This window comes from Cryptomeria japonica, chromosome 9 (genome assembly GCF_030272615.1).
Source record: "Cryptomeria japonica chromosome 9, Sugi_1.0, whole genome shotgun sequence".
NCBI classification, from domain to species: Eukaryota; Viridiplantae; Streptophyta; class Pinopsida; order Cupressales; family Cupressaceae; genus Cryptomeria; species Cryptomeria japonica.
Genome location: NC_081413.1, coordinates 132,454,516 through 132,479,732, shown reverse-complemented (window position 1 = coordinate 132,479,732; position 25,217 = coordinate 132,454,516).

Genomic DNA, 25,217 nt, shown 5'->3' with positions numbered 1-25,217 from the left:
TTCTCTATTCCAAGATAAAACAGTGCTCCAAAGTTGGACAGGCATCTCTTCCTTATCCTTTACCTTGACCAAGTCCATTTCCTTTTCAAAATAGTCAACACCTTTGAACAAAAACATGTGCATTAACAAGGAGTATCATCCAAACGGCCTATCCACCTTACCATTTTTGATCCCTACTAGCCCTGCATGAATTGCATTAGTAAGGTATGGCACATAATCAAATGTTATTGCTAGAGAGGGGTTCAGAATTTGTGCAATCATTAGCATGTAATGGGTTGGCATGTTTCTCTCAGCATCTTCTCCAAAGATCTGACATAGTGCCCAATACATACCCTTAGCTCTCAAAGTAAAAAAATTGAGAGAGAATGGTTCCATTGTGTTGGGGCCTACAACTATTAACCCCCCTATCTTAACAAAAAACTCCTTCAATGGGCCACTCCTAAGATGATCCCTTTGTGCATTGTAGATCTGGGCTAATGACTCAAAGTCAATAGGTTCTAACAAATTGGAAGCCTCACTGAGTTTAAACACGTTTCTGAATTCATCATCTTTTATTTCAATCATGACTAATCCTTTCACACTCTTGATACATCTTGCTATAGGGTCATAATTCTATGCAATCAGTGTCAACAAATCTACATCCATGAATACACCAGGGACCACAAGCTTCCCTACATACAGTTCCCATATGCTATTCAAAGGGGCAAGGGAATTTCTTTGACCAAAATCTACGTTGAACAACCCTAGACCTGACATCCCTATTTTTGGGTCCCTTAACCAATTGCCTTTATCATACAGGCCATCCCCAATTCTTAGATGAGGGTTCTTTGGAACTAATTCTTTGGCCTTAGCCCCAACATTGGTAGACATGGTTAACTATTCTAAAAAATCGTCACAAATGTTCCTGTCCTAGTAATTCACTTTTCATGTCAACTCCCTTCTTGGTGCCATCTTGAATATGAAACTATACCAATTGAAACTTGCACATACCTCTAATGAAACAATTCACACATTAAGGACTGAAAACAGACCATAATTATGAAGAAACGACACAAAAACATATTATTTGCCTGAAGAAAACCACTCCGCACCAACTACTCTACAACAGACTTCAATGAAATGATATTAACATTCAAGTTAATGTGGACTTCTAATATGGCAAGTTGGCATTGAATTTCAAGAATTAACCCCTCATGCTTCAGCCATCAACTCAAAATTGAATTCACAAACCGATTTCAAAAACAGGCTCCAACGGGTCATAACTTCTCTAAGTATTTTTCTCTGTTTCACTCTTTAGCTATTTCGTAGAACATAAAACCTTTGCACTTTTCTTTCACGAATCAATGTTGGCCATTGGATTATGAGAACTTACACTGCCTTTATCCCTGTCTAATCTCTCTGTGTTAGTGTCAGGCCCTACCTTCTTTTCGCTATTTCATGGGATTTAACACTCATGCACTTTTCCTTCACGAAGCCACGCCAATCATTAGATCAAGCTCTAACTGCTTGGTCTTTAACTCGAACAACAACCATTAGTCTCACTAACTAACCATGCCTCACCTTGACGGCTAACAGTTTTCACCATTTCACAGAGACTAAGCTGCAGGCATCTTCAGGCCACGAAACAACAATGACCGTTGGATCGACCATGAGATGAATATCTTTTAACAGGATTTAAACCTTTCAAGTGGGCCCTTTAACTCGGAGATCACTTGCTCTACCTCATCACCAGTTAACAAACACCACGTTGCAGTCGGCCATTTGCTTAGGAAGTTCCATTGGGTTCCATTCTGAATCCGCCATGTGCTTTGCATCACTATTCTCCACATAACTGCTAGTTGAACCAAGGCGGGCCCTCAACTACCCTTTAGAGCCACGTGTACTGGACATGTCACTATTACACTCTATGAAACACACCATCTGTCCTACCACATCATGCCTTCGTGTGATTGCCACCTGTCTTTTACCATTTCGCGATGACTAACTTACGATCATCTTGTCTTCGTGAATCCATGTGGGTCGTTAGATCTCAGGAACTTGCGTGTTGTTTATCCTTTCTATGACCACCTCGCCTAGGCCCACCACCTTTTCACTACTTCATGATAGGTAGAACACATGCATCTTCTGGTTGCGAATCAACACGAGCCATTGATCCTTTTCCAACCTGATCACCCTTTAACCAAGGAAGCCGCTTGCCTCTGGGACTCGCCACATGTTTTTATTTTTTTGTAGAACTTATTCCATGTGCATCTAGGGCTAGTGAATCAATGCGAGCCGTTGAACCATAATCAAGATGCAGTTCTTTTATTCGATGGTCAATCCACCTGGTTAGGCCCGCTTATGGCTTTCGCTATTTCACAAACATTAACCTGCTAGCAACTTCACTTAATGAAACAATGACAATCGCTAGATTAACAAAGAGTTTCACAGTACTTACAAGGCCCGACAAACATTAGAACAAGGTAAAGTAAAGGCAAATAAATTTAAAAAATTTAAGGGACCGCCTAGGGAAATAACTAATGGGGGGACACTTCTTGTTGGCAATATAACAAGGATATTGAGAAGGTTGTTGATGATTATGGACATAACTGATTAAAGATGTTTTACTATCTTGATATTATTATTTTGTCATTGATGTCAAGAAATTGATTTTCTAATTCAGTATGATGTTGCCATATCTTAAGAAATATGATATGAAGATTATAAAAAAGTCAGTAAAGACACAGGAAAGAATATGATGAATAAAGGGATAAGTTATTCAATGGGCAACTCTACCGAGTTCGACAATGATGAGGTCTTGATGTTTTAGATTGTTTTAACATCATACATATGTTGTAAAATGTAAAGGTTAATACTACACTATGTTATCAGGCAAAGAACCTAGTCGATAAACCCTAAGGAACCTATTCGGTAAACCCTAAGGTTATCACAGTCGGTTAATGAAGACAGAATGTCTACCGAGTAAAGTTTAGTATTCACCGAGTTGTAACCGAGCTATAACAAAATGAATTAAATGTTTACATGCGATATTTAATGAAAGAAGCTGATGAGCTGGAGCGGATCAATGATTGGCAAGCTGTGGAAGAAGTTTGTTAACAAATCTAAGGCAATGGAAAGTCGAGAAGAAGATCTACAGCTCAGATTGAACCACATTACCCTAACACAAGTTCCAAGATGATTGTGCAAGTTCCGAGGCAGGGTAAAACATTTTTCAGATCGTAAGATACAATGAACCTGGACAAGACTGAAGATTTGATGGCTATGATTGATCATGGGAAATGTGATCAAGGAGATTAAGCGGTTAGATGATTGTTTATAAATAAGGAACTATTGATAAACAATATATGTGGGCAAGTGTATGCACAGGGATGCTACATAGTGATAACCAAGCATAGAAGCTTGAAGACCTGTTGGAATAACAAAGTATTGATGCCCAATAGATAGACAAGAATAGTTCTATGTCTAGATTGTGTTGAACAAATAAGAATCTGCTTTAGCATTTTAGATGTAAAGTTGCAGATAGATTGTATTACTGTTAGCTTGTGAAAGTAACAGGAAATCTCTTAACCGAGTGGACTTAATAGTCTTATAAGTAAATCCTATAACAAGGTGACATTCTAAATGAGTGTTTGAAATTGTTTGACAAGGTCACTTCTAACAAAGTGAAGATCCTAACAGATTTGAGGGAAATCCCTTAACCGGGTCACATCTAGCAATGTGTTTTGTAATCTTTAACAGGATTGGCTTTTAACCGAGCATACTCTAGAAGAGTATATTTCTTAGTGGGTCTGAAATCCCACAGTGGTTTTTCCCTATTTGGGTTTCCACGTTAAATCTAGTGTTATGAGGTTTATATTGGTCATATGCTTTTGAGTTTGCATGTTTGACAGTTTTATTCTATGACTGATATATGTTACCGAGGTAGAATCTAATGTTTTCATTGATGAATAAGTTTGTATGATTCACCGCCCCCTCTCATCTTGTTGGCTATCGGATCTGTACTTATATTAAGTATCAGAACTATCAATTGGTATCAGAGCTTTGGACTCTAAAAGGAAAGTTTAAAGGCACTTGAGTTAAAGATCTAAAGATGTATAAGAGGGATGCACCTAAGCTGAATAAGTCAAGTTTCTCTACATGGTAGAAAAGGATGAAGCTACATCTATCAGGAGTTGGAGAATATGCTATATACTATCTGGAGAATGATTTTGTTACACCGAGCACCTATCCATTGACTATGGAAGAGATAAAGGCAAAGGAAGAACACATTCAAGCAATGATTGAAATAACATCTGCATTGATCGATTCTGAGTTTAATGATCTAGAAGGCTGCAATGATGCGAAGGCTATGTGGACTAAGCTCATATCTGTATATGGAGGAGATGAACATGTTCAAAGAGAAAAAGTTGATAGTTTAAGAGGACAACTTGAATCTATGAGGATGAATGAAGGTGAGAACATAGCCCAGTATAGTACAAGACTAAAGGAGATTGTAAATCAAATCAAAGGAGTAGGAGGAACTATTGAAGAAAAGGATGTGACAAGTAAGTTGTTAAGAACCCTTCTACCTGCCTATGCAATCTAAGTCTCTGCAATCAATGAATTGAGGTCTATACCTAATATGCTAGTTTCCTTGGATGCTACTATTGGTAAGCTACATGCATTTGAGTTAAGTAATTTTGATAACAATGGGTCATTGGTAAATAAAGTTGAATCTGCATTTAGTTCTTTTCATCTGAATGAATCTAATGATTACAATGAAAGAAAGTATAAGTACTCTGGAGGAGATCGTAGTGGAGCAAGTGAAAGATTTTGGAAGAACATGGAGGAGGTACACAAACTATATGAAGAAATTAGAAAGAAAGAAGAGTTTGAAGCACTATTGGCCAAAAGGTTACCAAGAGGCAAAGGTAAGTATAAGGGAAAACTACCCTTGAAATGTTTTAATTGTGATAAGATTGGACATATGGCTTCTAACTATCCTGACAAAGATTTCACTGAAAAGAGAGATTACCGAGATGATAGACAGAAAGATAATCATTACAGAGGTCATCGAGACTTCAGAAGAAGAGATAGAAAGACCTTCTTAATTGCTGATGAGGAATCTGAAGATGATAAATCAGATGAGACTGATACATAGGAAGTTGTTTATGTGGCTATCAAGGATGGATTAGATGAAGAAAGGTATGAAGAAAAAGCCCTAATATCTCACATAAACACTAATGATTCTTAGATTATAGATAGTGGATGCTCACATCATATGACAGGAGATAAACACAAGTTTGTTATGTTAGAAGATTATGATGGAGGCTATGTTAGATTTGGTAATGATGTACCATGTCCGGTAAGAGGTAAAGGATCCATAACACTTCTTGATAAAGCAAGATGCAATGATGTTTATTGGGTTGAAGGTTTGAAATATAATTTGTTGAGTGTAGCACAACTAAACAACACAGGTTACCAAATAGAATTTCAGAAAGGAATTGTCAAAGTTCATGACAAAAATGGAAAGTTAGCTACTACCGGGACACAAACAAAAGGTAATACATTTCACCTTGAATCTACTCACAACAAGTGCTTGCATGCAAAGATTGATAACACTTGGTTATGGCATAAAAGGTTTTGTCATGTTAATTTTGATAATCTGATCAAGATAAGTAAGAAGCACAAAGTAAGAGGTCTATCGAGTCTTGAAAAACTTGAGAATGCTATGTACCGAGGATGCCAAATGGGCAAGATGACAAGATCCAACTTTACAAGTAAGTCCTACACTTCTAAGGGAATTTTAGATCTTGTACACACTGATCTTTGTGGTCCTATGAAAGTTCAAAGTTATTATGGTGATAAGTATTTCATATTATTTGTGGATGATTGTTCAAGGATGATGTCAGTAATGTTTTTAAAAGAAAAATCAGAGGCTTTTCAAATGTTTAAGTGGTACAAGGCTAGAGTTGAAAATGAAACAGGAAGACAACTGAAATGTCTTAGATCAGATAGAGGAGGAGAGTTCACATCTGATGAGTTCAACCTATTTTGCAATGATGATGGTATTAAAAGACAAGTCTCTGCACCGAGGACTCCACAGCAGAATGGAATAGCTAAAAGAAGAAATAGATCTATTGTGGATTGTGCTAGAACACTGATGATTGAGAAGAAGGTTCCACAAACATTTTGGAGAGAAGAAATAAGCACAACTATTTACACCTTGAACCGAGTTCAATTGAAGAAAGGTAATTTGAAGACACCTTATGAAATCTGGTATGGCAAGAAACCTAACGTAAGTTATTTTAAGATCTTTGGAAGCAAATGCTATGTTCATAAAGATGATAGAAATGGCAAGTTTGATCAGAAAAGTGAAGAAGGAACATTTCTAGGATATTCTTCTAGAAGCAAAGCATTTAAATGTCTGATCAAATCATCTAACAAAATAGTAGAAAGTGCAAATGTGAAAATTGATGAATTTGCAGAAAGAACTGATGACAGGAATTCCAAAGAACCAGAAGACTATGATGAATTTGTCTATGTGCAACCAAAAAGTCCTACCGAGATAACTGTTGAAGGAAATGAGGAAGATATCCAGTTACCGAGTGATGAAGAGGATCATACAGAGCCTACCAAGCTTGTATTAGCCAAATATGTCAGAAGACATCATGAACCAAGTCAGATTATAGGAGATAAGGATGATCCAGTGATGACAAGGAACAAAATGAGATAGAACACATGTTTGATATCTGAATTTGAACCAAGAATAGTAAAAGAGGCATTCAACAGTGAAGATTGGATAAATGCTATGACTGAAGAGATTGATCAAATCAAGAAGAATGACACATGGACACTAGTCCCAAGACCTAAGGACAAAAATGTAATCGGTACAAAGTGGATCTTCATAAACAAGCTAAATGAGAAAGGAGAGGTCATTCGGAACAAAGCAAGATTGGTTTGCAAAGGTTATGCCCAAGAAGAAGGAATTGATTATGGTGAGACTTTTGCACCTGTTGCCAAACTTGAAGGAGTTAGAACATTGTTGGCATATGCTTCTTTCAAAAACTTCAAGGTATATCAAATGGATGTCAAATCTGCATTTCTGAATGGAATATTAGAAGAAGAAGTTTTCATTGAACAACTTGAAGGATTTGTTGAAGACAATAATAAAGATCACGTATGTAAATTGAACAAAGCTTTATATGGTCTGAAACAAGCACCTAGAGCATGGTATGAAAGACTGCACTCTTATTTGATTAAGATTGGTTTTATAAGGACAAGTGAGAACATCAACATGTACATGAAGAATGATGAAAATGGAATACTAATCTCAGCCATATTTGTTGATGATATTATATTTTGTGGAAATGACTCTTTATGCAAGAACTTTGGTAATGAAATGAGCAAAGAATTTGAGATGTCATTAATTGGTGAGATAAAGTATTTTATAGGCTTACACATACTACAAATGAAAAATGAAATTTTCATTACTCAGTCCAAATACATAAAAGAAATCTTGAAGAAATTTGGAATGGAGGATTCAAAGCCAGTAAGTACTCCTATGACTACAAACTGCAAACTATCAAAGAATGATGAATCTGCATCTGTTGATGAGACACTCTACCAATCCATGATTGGAAAACTACAATATGTTGTTCATAGCAGGCCTGATATAGCACATGTAGTAGGTATTGTTGCAAGATTCTCTGCAGATCCTAAGGAAATACACATGACAACAATCAAAAGAATTTTCAAATACTTGAAAGGCACTGAAGATTATGGCTTAGTATATCAGAAAGGAAATGATTTTGATTTGAAAGTCTATACTGATGCTAATTGGGCAGGCAACATTGATGATAGGAAAAACACAAGTGGAGGAGCTTTCTTCTTAGGAGAAAGACTAGTGAGTTGGCTTAGCAAGAAACAAGGATGTGTTTCTCAGTCAACATCTGAAGCTGAATATGTTGCTGCAACACTGAATTGTACCAACATTGCATGGATCAAACAATTGTTGGAAGGTATAAATGAGAAAGTTATCGAGCCAGTAACTATATTCTGTGACAATACTAGTGCCATTAATATTTCAAAGAACCCTATTATGCACTCTAAGACAAAGCACATATCTATCAAATATCATTATCTTAGAGAAGAAGCTCATGAAAAGAAAGTGGTGTTGGAATATGTTAACACAAAGGAACAAATAGCTGATATCTTCACCAAGCCACTACCAAAGGACACTTTTGAATATCTCAGAAGTAAGTTAGGGGTCCTACCCCTATCTCTTGATCACTGACCAAGTTCGGTGAAAGCATCACTTTGATGAATCTATTGAATATCTTTTAGGGAGCTGATGCTAGAGTGATACACTTTAAGAATGATTTTCTGAAAGTGTACTGGAACAATATTTGGATAATACAGAAAATGATACAGGGAATAGGAATTGTAAACAAATGCTCTGACCGAGACTCAGTTGATACACATCAGTAGGAAATAACTTCTTACAGAAACAACTTATGTTTTAGTTCTTTTCATTTTGGCATTGTTGTCAAAGGGGGAGAAGACTACCAGGGGGAGAAGACCTACCCAAGGAGGAGAAGACTACTAGGAGGAGAGACTACCAGGGGGAGAAGACCTACCCAAGGAGGAGAAGACTACCAGGAGGAGAGACTACCAGGGGGAGAAGACCTACCCAAGGAGGAGAAGACCTAAGAAGACTGAGAGAAAACCAGAAGAGAAGTTTGATGTATGGGGGAGAGCATTTCAGCATTTCAGAATCACAACAATCCAAATTCTTAAAGGTCAAATCAATTGGTTTTGCCATCAATGCCAAAGGGGGAGATTGTTGGCAATATAACAAGGATATTGAGAAGGTTGTTGATGATTATGGACATAACTGATTAAAGATGTTTTACTATCTTGATATTATTATTTTGTCATTGATGTCAAGAAATTGATTTTCTAATTCAGTACGATGTTGCCATATCTTAAGAAATATGATATGTAGATTATAAAGAAATTGGTAAAGACACAGGAAAGAATATGATGAATAAAAGGGATAAGTTATTCAATGGGCAACTCTACCGAGTTAGACAATGATGAGGTCTTGATGTTTTAGATTGTTTTAACATCATACATATGTTGTAAAATGTAAAGGTTAATACTACACTATGTTATCAGGCAAAGAACCTAGTCGATAAACCCTAAGGAACCTATTCGGTAAACCCTAAGGTTATCATAGTCGGTTAATGAAGACAGAATGTCTACCGAGTAAATTTTAGTATTCACCGAGTTGTAACCGAGCTATAACAAAATGAATTAAATGTTTACATGCGATATTTAATGAAAGAAGCTGATGAGCTGGAGCGGATCAATGATTGGCAAGCTGTGGAAGAAGTTTGTTAACAAATCTAAGGCAATGGAAAGTCGAGAAGAAGATCTACAGCTCAGATTGAACCACATTACCCTAACACAAGTTCCAAGATGATTGTGCAAGTTCCGAGGCAGGGTAAAACATTTTTCAGATCGTAAGATACAATGAACCTGGACAAGACTGAAGATTTGATGGCTATGATTGATCATGGGAAATGTGATCAAGGAGATTAAGCGGTTAGATGATTGTTTATAAATAAGGAACTATTGATAAACAATATATGTGGGCAAGTGTATGCATAGGGATGCTACATAGTGATAACCAAGCATAGAAGCTTGAAGACCTGTTGGAATAACAAAGTATTGATGCCCAATAGATAGACAAGAATAGTTCTATGTCTAGATTGTGTTGAACAAATAAGAATCTGCTTTAGCATTTTAGATGTAAAGTTGCAGATAGATTGTATTACTGTTAGCTTGTGAAAGTAACAGGAAATCTCTTAACTGAGTGGACTTAATAGTCTTATAAGTAAATCCTCTAACAAGGTGACATTCTAAATGAGGGTTTGAAATCATTTGACAAGGTCACTTCTAACAAAGTGAAGATCCTAACAGATTTGAGGGAAATCCCTTAACCGGGTCACATCTAGCAATGTGTTTTGTAATCTTAAATAGGACTGGCTTTTAACCGAGCATACTCTAGAAGAGTATATTTCTTAGTGGGTCTGAAATCCCACAGTGGTTTTTCCCTATTTGGGTTTCCACATTAAATCTGGTGTTATGAGGTTTATATTGGTCATATGCTTTTGAGTTTGCATGTTTGACAATTTTATTCTATGATTGATATATGTTACCGAGGTAGAATATGATGTTTTCATTGATGAATAAGTTTGTATGATTCACTCCCCCTCTCATCTTGTTGGCTATCAGATCTGTACTTATATTAAGTATCAGAACTATCACTTCTCATGATGGACTGACCCTTCTTTAAGTGACAAAAGTAATGCATGAATAGAATCATAAGGGTTTTTCTCAAAAACTGGAAGGGTTAGAACTCAAACCTTAAACCCTCTTCTGACCTAAGACATTTAGAGGCAACAAGGCCATACCAGACTCAATTTTTTGCAGACTTTTAGCCAATTATGGAACAAGAATATCCATTTTTTAAACATTGATAATAGTGGCTCCAACTAGGGATGGTTGATAACAAGATCAACACAAGAATTCAGAAACTCTCTGGAGAAATAGACCAAACACAAGCCCCAAAAACAACAACAAAATCAAACCTAAATATGTACAGACTAAGACCTACTGTGCATGGACATTAAGAGAAGTAATGTTTTAGGAATTGTCCATACACTGGAAATTCTTGTACTTCATCTTTCATATTGTGCAAAAAATATGAATCATTTCCATTAAGATCACAGAAACACAAAGGGGCCTATCCATAGTGACTCAAATTTTTTGTGTTTTCCCTTATCTTTTTCTTTCACATTCCATTGAAGAACCATATCACCAATTTGAAATTTTCTCAACGAGGTCCTTTTGTCAAATAGATATTTTGACTGCAATTGGATCTTCAAATTCGTCTTGCGAGCCAAAGTTCTAATTTCTTCTATCTCCACCATATGAATCATCTGGTCTTCCATAGGTTCAAATAACTCCATGTCTTCAGCGTGCAGGAACTTATACACTAGAAGAATATTATTGACTGGCACCCTAGATTGTATACCATAGACCAACTCAAAAGGTGAGACACCAATTGCTCTCTTAACAGTAACCCTGTCAGCCTATAAAGCTAATTTTAACTTTTGGTCCCAAGACCTTTTATTCTCTTCCAAGATTTTCTTGATAATGTTCAAGAGGCTCTTGTCACTTGATTCAGCTTTCTCATTACCCTGAGGATGGTAAGGTGAGGAGTAGGACATAACTATTCCATGGCTGGTACAAAATTCAACAAACTCTTCTGACCTAAAACTCATGGCATTGTCCATCACTAGTTTGACAGGGACTCTGAATCTGGTTATGACATTATCCATAAGGAAGTCAATAACAACCTTACGTGTGGCTCTCCTAGTGGGTATAGCTTCAATCCATTTGGTAAAATAATCAGTAGCTACTATAATCCACCTATGGCCTCTTCCTGATTTCTCAACAATTTTCCAATAAAATCAATGCCCCATTGGACAAAAGGTGCTTCCACTATGACTGGGTTGAGGGGTAAAGCTCCCTCATACTTTAATTTTGATGAAAACTTTTGGCATGGGTCACATCTCTGGACATGCTCATGAGCATCTTTAAATAGAGTAGGCCAATCATACCTAGCCCAAACTATCTTACTAGCAGTTGTCTTGGCAGAATAATGACCTCCACACACTCCATCATGCATTTCAGTTAACACTCTCTTAGCCTGGGATTTATCCAAGCACATTAGCAATACCCCATCTCTATTCTGCCAAAATAGGTCACCCTAAATGAGGACATATTTCTGTGACTTCAACTTCAGAGTTCTTCTCTGGTTAGGGGTCATTCCTTCTGAAAATGTTGCATCTCTTAAAAAATGTACTACTTTTGAGTACCAGGGTTTTGTCTCAATACTGCTGACCAGGATGTTCTCAACTTCAACATTATTCACTTCAACATGAAGAAGGTTTGATTCAGCCATAAGCTTTGCAAGGCCTAAACCTCTCACCTATTTAGTGATGTTAATTTCTAAATCAAATTCCTAGATTCTAGTTATCCATCTGCATCTTTTACCTGTGACCTCAGACTGGGACATAATATCTTTGATAGCTACATGTGGGACATAAGCAATTACTTGTGCATTTACAAGATATGGCCTAAAAGCTTTAACGGCCTTGACCAAAGCATATGCTTGTTTTTCCATAATTTCATACTTTAACTCTGCAACCTATAAAGATTTGCTGTAAAAAGCTATAGGATGTTCATATCCTTCATTATCCTTTTGTAAAAGAGTTGCAGCCACTGTGTGATATGAAGCAAAAGAAAACAAAGAGAAAGGCTTACTGTAGTCAGGGGACTTCAACACTGGTGCCTCCTGAATAGCCCTTTTTATTTCATCAAAAGCCTTTGAAGCTTCTTCATTCTAACAGAACTTTGTATCCTTCTTAAGCAGTTTAACAATGGGCTTGAGTATCTCTGCAAAATTTACTTTTCCCAAGAAAGATTGGATACCTTTAACATTCTTTGGTTCAGGCACATTGTTTATAGCCTCAATTCTTTTAGGGTCTATTCTTACCCCTTCTTTGGAGACAATATGCCCTAGCAGCTTCCCTTCAGTAACAACAAAATGGCACATTTTAGGATTTAAGGATACTCCAAATTCTAGAGCTTTATTGAAAAGTTGTTCTAAGTGTCCACAGTGGTCATCTGCCCTTTTGGAGAAGCATGTCAAATCATCTTGATATACTACCATGATAATATTGATGAATTCCTTGAAAGCTACATCCATTGCCCTCTGAAATGTAGCTCCAACATTCTTCAAACCAAAAGGCATTTTGACATACACGTATGTTCCCCAAGGGGTGGTGAAAGAAGTTTTGAATTGTTTATATTCTTTTACTAATACCTGGTTATACCCTGAGAACCCATCCATCATAGACAATAGGTCACAACCAGTTACTCTTTGCAACATCGCCTCCATATTAGGAGAAGAGTAATTATCTTTCAAGGAGGCAACATTTAGGTTCCTAAAGTCCACACAGAGTCTAATGTCCCCATTCTTCTTTCTGACCGGGACCAAATTTGAGACCCATGATGAATGTCTTATAGGCTTAATAATTCCCCCTTCCCTTAACTTGGTCAATTCTTGCTGCATTTTAGATTCTAATAGGGGGTTGATAGGTCTTTGTTTTTGTTTGAAAGGCTTAGCATCTGGAAGCAGAGGGACTTCATGCTGAAAAAGATCCTGTCTATATGCCTTCAGATCTTTATAAGACCAAGAAAAGACATGCTTATATTTCTTTAATAAATTAATAATATTTATCCTGACATGAGGAGGCAAATTTTTTCCAATATACACCAACTTAGGGGATGATTCTGTCCCCAAGTTTACTTCCTCTAGTTCCTCTAACTTAGTGGTTGATTACTGGTGCAGATGATTGTCACTGTAACTAAACATACCTTCCAATTCTACTAACCCTTTAGGTATTTCATTAGTTTCTAACTGAACCAAGTCATTTCCAAACACAATTTCTCTATTTTCAACCACTTCCACCAAGGCATTGCAATCAATTTTTTGTCCATCATAGTCATCAATGCATTGTATAAACCTGAGAATATCTTCATCATCAGCGAACACTTGCCAATTATATACATTGTCAGGAATGGCAGGCCTAGCTTTTACCTCAATTATGGATATACCGGTTAGTGTTGCATTATCATTCTTTAATGCAACATTTGCTAAGAAATCTTCCATGATATTTTTAGATCTTTCTATCCAATTTATAGAGAATGCAAAAAAATGCTCAATGACATCCCATACTGCATGCTTGTATCTTTTCAATCTATCATTCTTAGATGCATACTTAGCTCTAACTTAAGAAATAACCAATTTTGAGTCTCCTAACACTTTTAACAATTGAATCCCATGCCTTTTTGCAACTTCAAGCCCCAATAGCAAGGCTTCATATTCAGCAATATTATTTGTACATTGAAAGGCTAACAAGAAGGAATACTTGAAAGTTATACCTGATGGGGATACAAAGAGAACTCCTGCTCTACATCCTTCTTTTGAACAAGCACCATCAAAATACATGTGCCACAAATCATGTTGTTGGGATTCCAATTCAGTCAAAATAGAATCAGTATTCTTCAATTGAGGCAAGATCGGTTGTATTCTAAAATTGTCTAGATCCACATCAATCATACAATTCAGCATACTAGGATCTACTTTCTCAATCACCCTAGGGGCACGTGGTTCTCTATACAATTTAACATGGCTTCCATTAATAGGGATAGTAGCGTATGACAGATCTAACTGAACATTTCCACCCACTGTTGCAGCCCACTGCCTAGACAACAACATGCCATAGTGACGTTTGGTGTCAGTTACAATGACATCCATCTTGTATCTTGCTTCAGGGAAGGCTGCTATTTTTACTTCAACATCTTTCATTGTACCTATCACTGGCACTTCTCTGTTATCCATAGCATAACATTTCCCATACAATGTACTCACTGACAATCCTAATTCTTTCATGACACCATAAGGCATTACATTTGCAGCTGCACTAGAGTCTATCATACAGTTTTTAATTAACCAGTTATTTACTAATAATGTAACATAGAAAGGATCAACATGTGAGGGTTCTTGTGTAATAGTTGTTCCAACATATACCTCTGGGGTTCGCATTTCCTAATCCTTTTCATCCTTAGATGAACTGGAAGGTAAAGATGTCTTACTGTCAGGTATCTTAGAAAACAAAGATAGAGCAGCTTCTCTATGTTCCTTTATTTTCAATAATTCTATCAATGGGACAGTAACCTTCATCTGGGTGAGAGCCTGAGTCATATCAAATGTGGAATTATTAATCAACTCAGTAGTAGCTTTAGCTTTCTTTGTTTTAGGCTGACTTGCCTTCTTCATTGTGGTAGTTCCTGGTATATCACTAGTAGCCTTATCATCCATACCCTTGGGTACTTCTTTAACTTGATTCTTCTTTTCTTGACCATCTTGAGGTAGGGTTGCATTACTTTCTGCTTTCTTTTGGGATACTTCTTTTATAAACATGGAACCAGGTTCACCTTGATCGCTATCCTTCTTAGTACTTCTCAAACTGTAATTGTGCTTGGCTTTGGCTATGGTGGCTTTAGTGAGATTTTTCACCTCTTCATAACTAGGCCTTCTGAGATGAACTTCTTCATCTTCAATTGTTACCACATTCAAAGTGGGATGCCAATCAAGTGTTAGCTGTCTTTGGTAAGACCGCTTACTATTTAGCACATCACATTCACTAAATTCACTTTGTAAAGACTCATCATCACTCTCTATGATAGTTTCAAACATATTTAGATTAGGCTCAGCTTCTTGTCTCATGGATTCTTCAAGGGCTTGAGCTACAACACACTGATGAGGAGAATGTGGTCCATCACAAGCCATGCACCAAGGAGTATTGTCCATGTTATGATTATCTTCTCCTTTTAAAGGATCTGGGGTATCCTGGTTCTGAGTATTATTTGGTTTCTCATTTTGAGGCTTACCATCCTTCCAAGTAGTGTTGTAAGGCATGTCATGCAACCTAGGAGGTCTATCTTTCCAATTATAATGAGGCTTATCATTTTTACTTACCTTGGCAGTAAGATCTTTCATAGCAGTCACTAATTTCTCTATTCTGTCTTCTTCTTTAGCAATTTTATTAGGTTGCTGTTTTGATTCTTGCCACAGCTTACCATCAATTCTTCTCCCTATTTTCCCAGATGCTTTCCTATTACTCTCCACATTAATGGCAATTCTAAATGCATCTCTCAGAATATGCAGATTTTTATCGCTCAGGATATAGGCCATTTTAGAATCAAAGGAATTGTAATAAGTCTCAGGCACATATTGTCATCTAACCTCATTACCTGATATAGCCTATGCATTGCTTTTTGAAATCTGACATTAAAATCTGTGACAATTTCATTGTCAGACTTTTTGATATTGTTGAACTCATTGAGCATGAAGCTCACATTAGTCTTATCACCATATTGTTCCTGAAAGCAATTTTTTAAATCTTCCCAAGACCCAATGCTATTCATAGGGAGACCTCTATACCAGTCCCTTGCATCATCTACTAGAGGCTGTACAAACAATTTCATGATGACATCTTCATCTACAATTTCATAATCGTTGATCAAGTCACCAAAATATTTCAAGTGTTCTTCCACACTGATTGCATTATTCCAAGCAAATTTGTGAAGTCTATCTCTCAATTCAATAGGAACATGGTTGAGGTATCCTGGGATTCCATCAAAAAAGAGTTGCCTATAAAGTTCTAGGTTAATAGGTCTTCTTTGGAATTGGTTGGCAACATGGTTATTTCCCATATTCATTCTTACATTGGGGCTTTGAGTCATAGAGATCTGATTATTTTGGTTAGTAACAGGGGCTTGATTGGCTGTGGTAGTGCTAATAGGCAGAGTTGGCTTAATTTTAATAGGAGGGAGTGAAGCTTGCTGAGGAGCAGGTTTATTTAGATCTACTGAAGGAAACATGATAGGAGGAGCCTTCAAATAACTAATCTTTCTCTTAACTTCTTGATTAGTTTCTTCTAATTCAGTTTTCTCTAATTCCATTTGCAAATCTTCTTTCTCTTTCCTCATCCTTTCCATCTCTCTTTCATGTGCAGATAACATGTGAGAGATCTTAGCTGTAGATTTAGATCTAGACCCACCTTCCATGCATTTTTGCTTTCCTTTGTCAAAATCATTTCTAACATGTTGTGGGTCACTAAGAACTTCCCTACTTGGTTGCACTACTAACTTGTATGTAGGTTTGGTCTTGGGAACTAAAATTTCCCTAATTACTGGACCTTCATCCTCACTCTTGGCCTTTTCTTGGGCAAGTATCTCAAGGTCAGCAATTTGTCTTAGAAGCCTGTCTCTCTCCATCAATTTTGCCTTTACTTCTCTCTCTTTATCTACTTCCTTTTGTGCTCTTAAGGAAATTAAATGATGGAATCTTCTATTCAAGTCCTCTATTTCTTGGGATACCTTATCTTCATCAGGGAAGATTTCTTCAGAGTCTTATATATTGACTTGGTCAATATCAATTAAACTGATGTTTCCATCAATTGTTCTTGGTACGGAATCTCTCTTAATGTTTGAACTACTTCTATCCTTGCCAGAAAAACTAGCATGGGATATCCCCCGATTTGAAACCTGGACATCTTCTATATTCCCAAACAAACTAGAATGGAAAATTAAAATATCATGTTTAGATTCGCGAGAAGAAGAATTAGAATTTGCATAAATTGGTCTCTTAGATGACTTACCTGTATTGATGCTTTTTGTACCCAAGCAACATTAGATGGTTCATGTACAACTGATCTTTTCTGACCTCTCTGTGACCATTCAGGTAGTCCCTCTTGCAATGTCTCATAAGGATGCTTCTTCATGAAAGACCTGGTGTTCCTTCCTCTCTACATTATGCTTGTTTTATTAAAGAATTTCACTTATTTCAAAAGGACTGGTTATGATTGTCAGAGTCACCACCCACAAAGACTGTGGGAAATAAGAAAACAAGCTTTACACAGGATACTTGCCAATTTTTTAAAACAAAAAATCATGAAGATTTTCAGAGAGAGAGAGAGACAACACAAATCAAAGATCATGCAAAAAATTTTCAACACAGATATCCGAACAACATTCTGAACCAATTCAAATGTCAATTTGCAAAATGGATACACACTATGACTCTCCCCAGCAGAGTCGCCACTTTTGTTAGTCTCAAATTCTGATTCCCTCTTACCCCCTATAAGAAAATGAATAACTCTGTCTGCAAATGAAGAGATCAAGGAAAAAAGAATCTTAGAGTAACATATGACAAGGTTTCGAGAACCTTCTACACTTTGAAATTATCCAAAGTTCGGGCAGGTATACCTTTTGTGAATAATTTCACACTTTTAAATGAGATCCATAGTAAACCAATGTCCAAAAACTAGTGGATTTTATCGCCTCAACATAAACTAAAATAACAAAGGAAAACTTATGCTCATGTTCAGTATTGATCCTCAAGAGATGTAGAAAGAAAACTACAACTGATACCAGTGCCTTATCTAGGCTATAGAGCCATCTAAATTAAGCAAGGATTTCACAATTAAACATCCCAATACATCCCATCACTTTGGCTTCTATTAACCCCATACATGCCTAACATATATAAGAGTTCTTTCTTGTTAAACTAAACAGTGTTTATCAAATTCAAAGCTTCAAACAAAGTAACCTACTGACAGAGATATTTCATGCGTATTTAATTCCTCTCCTAAAGAGAAAAGGTAAGAAACATATCCATAAAGATTGCATTACAATCCATTTTCAGTTGAATAACCCTAGATTACTCAAATGAAACCAGTACATTACTAAAATCACACCAGAAGACAACACAATTTTAGGCTCGAAAGTTTCTAATTTGTATATTGATATTCATTTTTGAAAAAATCTTACATAACTCAAAGTATTCTCTGTAATAACTTAAAAAACCCAGATATATTTATGCAGAGTTTCTTTACAAAATTCTTGTGATCCCTTTTTACACTAGTCCCCATATCCATTTACAATATTATGGATTCTTACAAGCTTCAGACATTCATAAGAAAAGTTTGTTACAAACCGTGATACTCTCCAAGAAACAGTTACAATTCCTTCTCAATATCAACGACCTCTTCTGTTTGTTGTTCTGTTGCAACCTCTTCTACCTACTCAGCAATATCTTCCTTTTGTCCAACATATTTTACCGTACACTCCAGGAACATGTCATCACTTGGCCAAGCAAAGTTAACTATCTTTTGTTTGATTCCTTCTAGCCTCTTCCAAGTGACCCTTAACTGCCCAATTTTTGTTTCTATGAAACCATAATGTGATTTCACTTTTTCAATTTCTTCAACTATTTGGACAAATAGGGATGTGTCATCAGTGTTAATAATTTCATTAACCCTTAAGGACAATTTGTGGTCCAGATCTTCTAGCCAGGTCTTCTCCTCTTTCAACTGAATTAGACCAACAAATCCCCCTGGAAACAATTCAAATTTGTGATTTGAATATTCTTTTCTATATAATTGGGCTTTTCTTTTTACACCTGCCCTTTCCTCTGAGAGTATATTCATCTCTTTTATGAACTCAATGGTGGACCTTAGATTGTCATTCTTCTCTGCATCTATATGGGATGAACACATGAGCTCTAACTCCTTACCTCTAGGCATCCACTTATTAAGGATTGGTTCCAAAGTGGCTTCATCCTCTCTGAATTTGATCAAAACATCTAGAATCCTCTTCATATTAATGCATACAATGGAGGCCTTGACTGAATAAGAAAACTTCAAGAGTGTGGCTTTCACCTTTTCTTCATACTTGTTTGCAAACAAGGGTTGAGGTTGTTTCAACTTTTCCAACTCATGTTGGATTGTTTTAGCTAACTGGAAACAAGAAGGCATACGAGAAGGGGGATATTCTATAATAGGACTAGTAGGAGGGGGTCTTGCTAGAGAGGAGGCTATCATGAGTGTAGAGGATTCACCTGGATGGTGCTGACCTATCAACTGACTCTTAAGTCTAGTAATAATGTTGTCCCTGTTGGCTATTCCTTCTTTGGCCTCATTGTAAGCCTTTAAGATGGTCTCCAATTTCAATTGTAGATTAGCTCTTTCTTTTGCCTCTTTCTCTGCTACTACCACACTGAACTTTGGAGTTTCCAAAACTATGCTTGCATCTTCCACTACTCCTATATCTTGGACTCTCTTAACAATCATGCCTCCTAAGAGACTAGAATCTGATGCACTTTTCCTCTTTTTGTTCTCATCCTTCTTCATTGACCACATGACTAGAGCAGCATTATCCTTGCTGAAGGTCACTCCTTCCATTGACTTTGTTTCTTTCCTCACTATTTCAAGAACTAGAGCATCAACTATATCACATTCAGGGAGTATTAACACACCATCTCTCTTCCTTTCTCAGGTGTGATAGTCTTAAACTTTTCCATCATTTCTTTCTTTATTTCTTCTTCCACCTGAGTTGCATCTCTGAGAGGTTGTTCACTCTTCCTCTGCTCACATTTGACCTTGAATTGTTCCATGTTTTGATTCCACACAAATTGCATGAAAGCCCCTGTTGTAACAAAATTACTGTCAGCCAGGAATTCTTGAAGTGGAAGGCTGACCTGTCACTAGCATCATCACACTATACTTTGTTCTTTTATGCAACACATAGTCACTAGGTGGGATGGCCTTAGCAAAGGCAAGCTTAGCTAGGACCAATTTAACCCTATTAGGATCATTTTGCATTATAGCATCTCTTTTTTCTTTTAAGGTCTGCATGAGGTCTTTAAAATAGAGAATCAAGAATTTTACTTTCTCCTCAAAGGGGTTGAAGCTAGAAAGAGGGTAATAGCTACTATCAAATTGATGAATAAAATCAAGTGCCCTTTTATATGCAACCCACTTCTCCTTCCTCAATTCCTGCTCATCTAGGCTAAATTCATTCCTAATTAAATCTTCAGGGAACTAAAATTGGTGAGGCCTACCTTTACACACTGCCCTCTTTCTGAACATGCCATTGAAAAAGTCCTCAGGGTCTACACATCTTGAAATTGCAGTTGACAACCTATATGGCTTAAAGAATTCTTCAAAATATTTCCAGCCACCTTTAGTGATTACAAAATGGTGGGCCATGGTGATAGTTGGGAAAATGGTCCCTTTACCCCTATTGGCTAGCTCTGCCTATTGTACTCCTCCAATTTGTCTCAATACTTCTGCAATTCCTATCTTCAATGGGACCTGATAGGGCAATAAATAGGGAGTACCTCTAAAACCATACACTCTAAAAATGGTAGAAATAGGGTACAAATACATATCTCCCCAATTGTGAACAATCTTAATGCCCTCTGCAAACTCTTTATGCCTGAGGAATTCCAAAAGAGCCTTAGGAATCCTAGGGTTTTATGTGCATTAAAGAATTCTAATCTTAGATGCAAAGCATCTATCAAACTTCAAAAAAATAGCATCTTCTCTATCCCAGGATAAAACAGTGCTCCAAAGTTGGACAGACATCTCTTCCGTATCCTTTACCTTGACCAAGTCCATTTCCTTTGCAAAATAGTCAGCACCTTTGAACAAAAACATGTGCATTAACAGGGAGTACCATCCAAACGGCCTATCCACCTTACCATTTTTGATCCCTACTAGCCCTGCATGAATTGCATTAGTAAGGTATGGTGCATAATCAAATGTTATTGCCAGAGAGGGGTTCAGAATTTGTGCAATCATTAGCATGTAATGGGTTGGTATGTTTCTCTCAGCATCTTCTTGAAAGATCTGACATAGTGCCCAATACATACCCTTAGTTCTCAGAGTAAACAAATTGAGAGAGAATGGTTCCATTGTGTTGGGGCCTACAACTATTAACCCCCTATCTTAACAAAAAAATCTTTCAATGGGCCACTCCTAAAATGATCCCTTTGTGCATTGTAGATCTGGGCTAATGACTCAAAGTCAATAGGTTCTAACAAATTGGAAGCCTCACCGAGTTTAAACACGTTTCTGAATTCATCATCTTTTATTTCAATCAAGGCTGATCCCTTCACACTCCTGAGACATCTTGCTATAGGTTCATAATTCTGTGCAATTAGGGTCAACAAATCTACATCCATGAATACACTAGGGACCACAAGCTTCCCTACATCCAGTTCCCATATGCTATTCAAAGGGGCGAGGGAATGTCTTTGACCAAAACCTACTTTGAACAGTCCTAGACTAGACATCCCTATTTCTAGGTCCCTTAACCAATTGCCTTTATCATACAGGCCACTCCCAATTCTTAGACGAGGGTTCTTTGGTACTAATTCTTTGGCCTTAGCCCTGACATTGGTAGACATGGTTAACTGTTCTAAAAAATCATCACAAATGTTCCTGTCTTTGTAATTCACTTTTCCTATGAACTCCCTTCTTTGTGCCATCTTAACTATGTAACTATACCAATTGAAACTTGCACAAACCTCTAATGAAACAATTCACACAGTAAGGACTGAAAACAGACCAGAATTATCAAGAAACGACACAAAAACCTGTTATTTGCCAGAAAAAAACCGCTCCGCACCAATTTCTCTGCAACAGACTTCGATGAAATGATATTAACATTCAAGTTGATGTGGACTTCTAATATGCCAAGTTGGCATTGGATTTCAAGAATTAACCCCGCATGCTTCGGCCATCACCTCAAAATTGAATTCACAAACTGAATTCAAAAACAGGCTCCAACGGGTCATAACTTCTCTAAGTATTTTTCTCTATTTCGCTCTTTAGCTATTTCACAGAACATAAAACCTTTGTACTTTTCTTTCACAAAGCAATGCTGGCCATTGGATTACGAGAACTTACACTGCCTTTATCTCTGTCTAATCTCTCTATGTTAGTGTCAGGTCCTATGTTCTTTTTGCTATTGCATGGGATTTAACACTCGTGCACTTTTCCTTCACGAAGCCACGCCAACCATGAGATCAAGCTCTAACTTCCCGGTCTTTAACTCCAACAACAACCATCAGTCTCACTAACTAACCGTGCCTCACCTTGATGGCTAACGGTTTTTGCCATTTCATAGAGACTAAGCTGCATGCATCTTCGGGCCACGAAACAATGATGACCGTTGGATCAACCACGAGATGAATATCTTTTAACAGGCTTTAAACCTTTCAAGTGGGCCCTTTAACTCAAAGATCACTTGCTCTACCTCATCACTGGTTAACAAATGCCATGTGGCAGTCAACCATTTGCTCAGGAAGTTCCACTATTCTCCACATAACTGCTGGTTGAACCAAGGCGGGCCCTCAACTACCCTTTAGAGCCACGTGTACTGGACATGTCACTATTACACTCTACAAAAACACCATCTATCCTACCATGTCATGCCTTTGTGTGATTGCCACCTATCTTTTGCCATTTCACGATGACTAACTTGTGATCATCTTGTCTTCACGAATCCACATGGGCCGTTAGATCTTAGGAACTTGACAGTTGTTTATCCTTTCTATGACCACCTTGCCTAGGCACACCACCTTTTTGCTACTTCACGATAGGTAGAACACATGCATCTTCTGGTTGTGAATCAATTCAAGTTGTTGATCCTTTTCCAACCCGATCACCCTTTAACCAAGGAAGCGGCTTGCCTCTAGAACCCACCACATGTTTTCGTTGTTTCGTAGAACTTATACCATGTGCATCTCAGGCTAGCAAATCAAAACGAGCCATTGGATCATAATCAAGATGCAGTTCTTTTATCCGATGGTCAATCCACCTGGTCAGGCCCACCTATGCCTTTTGCTAGTTCATGAACATTAACTTGCTATCAACTTCGCTTAACAAAACAACAACAATCACTAGATTAACAAAGAGTTGCACAATACTTACGGGACTCGACAAACATTAGAACAAGGTAAAGTAAAGGTGCATAAATTTAAAAAATTTAAGGGACTGCCTAGGGAAATAACTAATGGAGGGACACTTCTCATGACATACCGACCCTTCTTTAAGTGACAAAAGTAACACATGAATAGAATCATAAGGGTTTTTCTCAAAAACTAGAAGGGTTAGAACTCAAACCTTAAACCCTCTTCTGACCTAAGACAATTAGAGGCAACAAGGCCATACCAAACTCAATTTTTTGCAGACTTTTAGCCAATTATGGAACAAGAATATCCATTTTTTAAATAGTGATAACAGCTAATTCAACAAGCTCCATCAGTTAGGGTTTGGCACATCAACAGGTAGGGTTGCGGGTTGATCTCATTGCTTCTAAAGCAATACCGATTTCCTTCACTTGCTCAACTACCGGTTGCAAAACAACATCATTACCGGTTACAATTGACATCAATGACAACACAATAGTTCATCAATGCAATATTCAATCAAATACCAACAATCTCCCCCTTTGGCATTGATGGCAATACAAGTATCAATACCCTTGATTGTGATGATTAAGAGTAATACACATACAAAAGTATAGGAATCTTGGTTTGCATTTTACCATGTACTCTCCTTCAACTGAGTCTCCATGTCTTTATCTGGTAACTATCTATAGTTCTTCTCCATATCAATCATAGAGTTCTTCTCCCATAATCATACAGTTCTTCTCCCCCTTTGACAACAATGCCAAAGTGAAAGTAAAACATGAAGTGTCATACTTTAGTGTTCTGCATCAACAATATGCAGCTTGATGCTCCCCCTGTGGAGTAGCTCCACTCTACACCAATCTTGCTTCAAGATTCTTCAATTAGCTCCTGGACTGATGTCTTCCACATCTTCTTAATTGACCTCATGTAGGGGCACAACCCCTAGCTGACCTCTAAGATACTCAAAAGTAGTATTAGGCAAAGGTTTAGGAAAGATATCTGCTAGCTACTCTTTAGTAGATACATGCTCCAATAATATATCTTTACTCTGCACTTTCTCCCTCAAGAAATGATATTTCAGCTCAATATGCTTGGTTCTAGCATGCAACACCGGGTTCGTTGAAATATTTATTGCACTGGTGTTATCACACAAAATCTTTACTGGTTTTGTGATCTTCAACTCGAATCCTTCTAGAATGTGTTTCATCCAGATTTCCTGGGTACAATTCATATACACTACAACATATTCAGCTTCAACAGTGGACTGTGATATACATCTCTGCTTCTTGCTACTCCAAGATACAAGTCTTCCTCCAAGAAATAATGCACCACCAGTTGTTCTTTTCCTATCATCAACATTTCTTGCCCAGTCTACATCTGTATAAACCTTCAAATTAAAGTTACCTGCATATGGATACCATAATCCATAATCAATAGTGCCTTTAAATATATCTAAATATCCTTTTAGTTGCAATCATGTGTGTCTCCTTAGGGTTCTTCTGAATTCTGGTAACTAATCCAACTGCATGAGCAATATCTGGTCTGATGTGAACAACATAATGCAGTTTCCCTATCATTGATCTGTACTCCTTTCATCAATGGATGCAACATCATCCTCCTTAGACAATTTAGAACCGGTAACCATTGGTGTCCCAACTGGTTTACAATCACTCATTTCAAATGTCTTCAATACCTCTTTCACATATTTGGATTGTGTGATAAAGATACCACTCTTAATCTGTTGAATTTGTAAACCTATGAAGAATTTTAT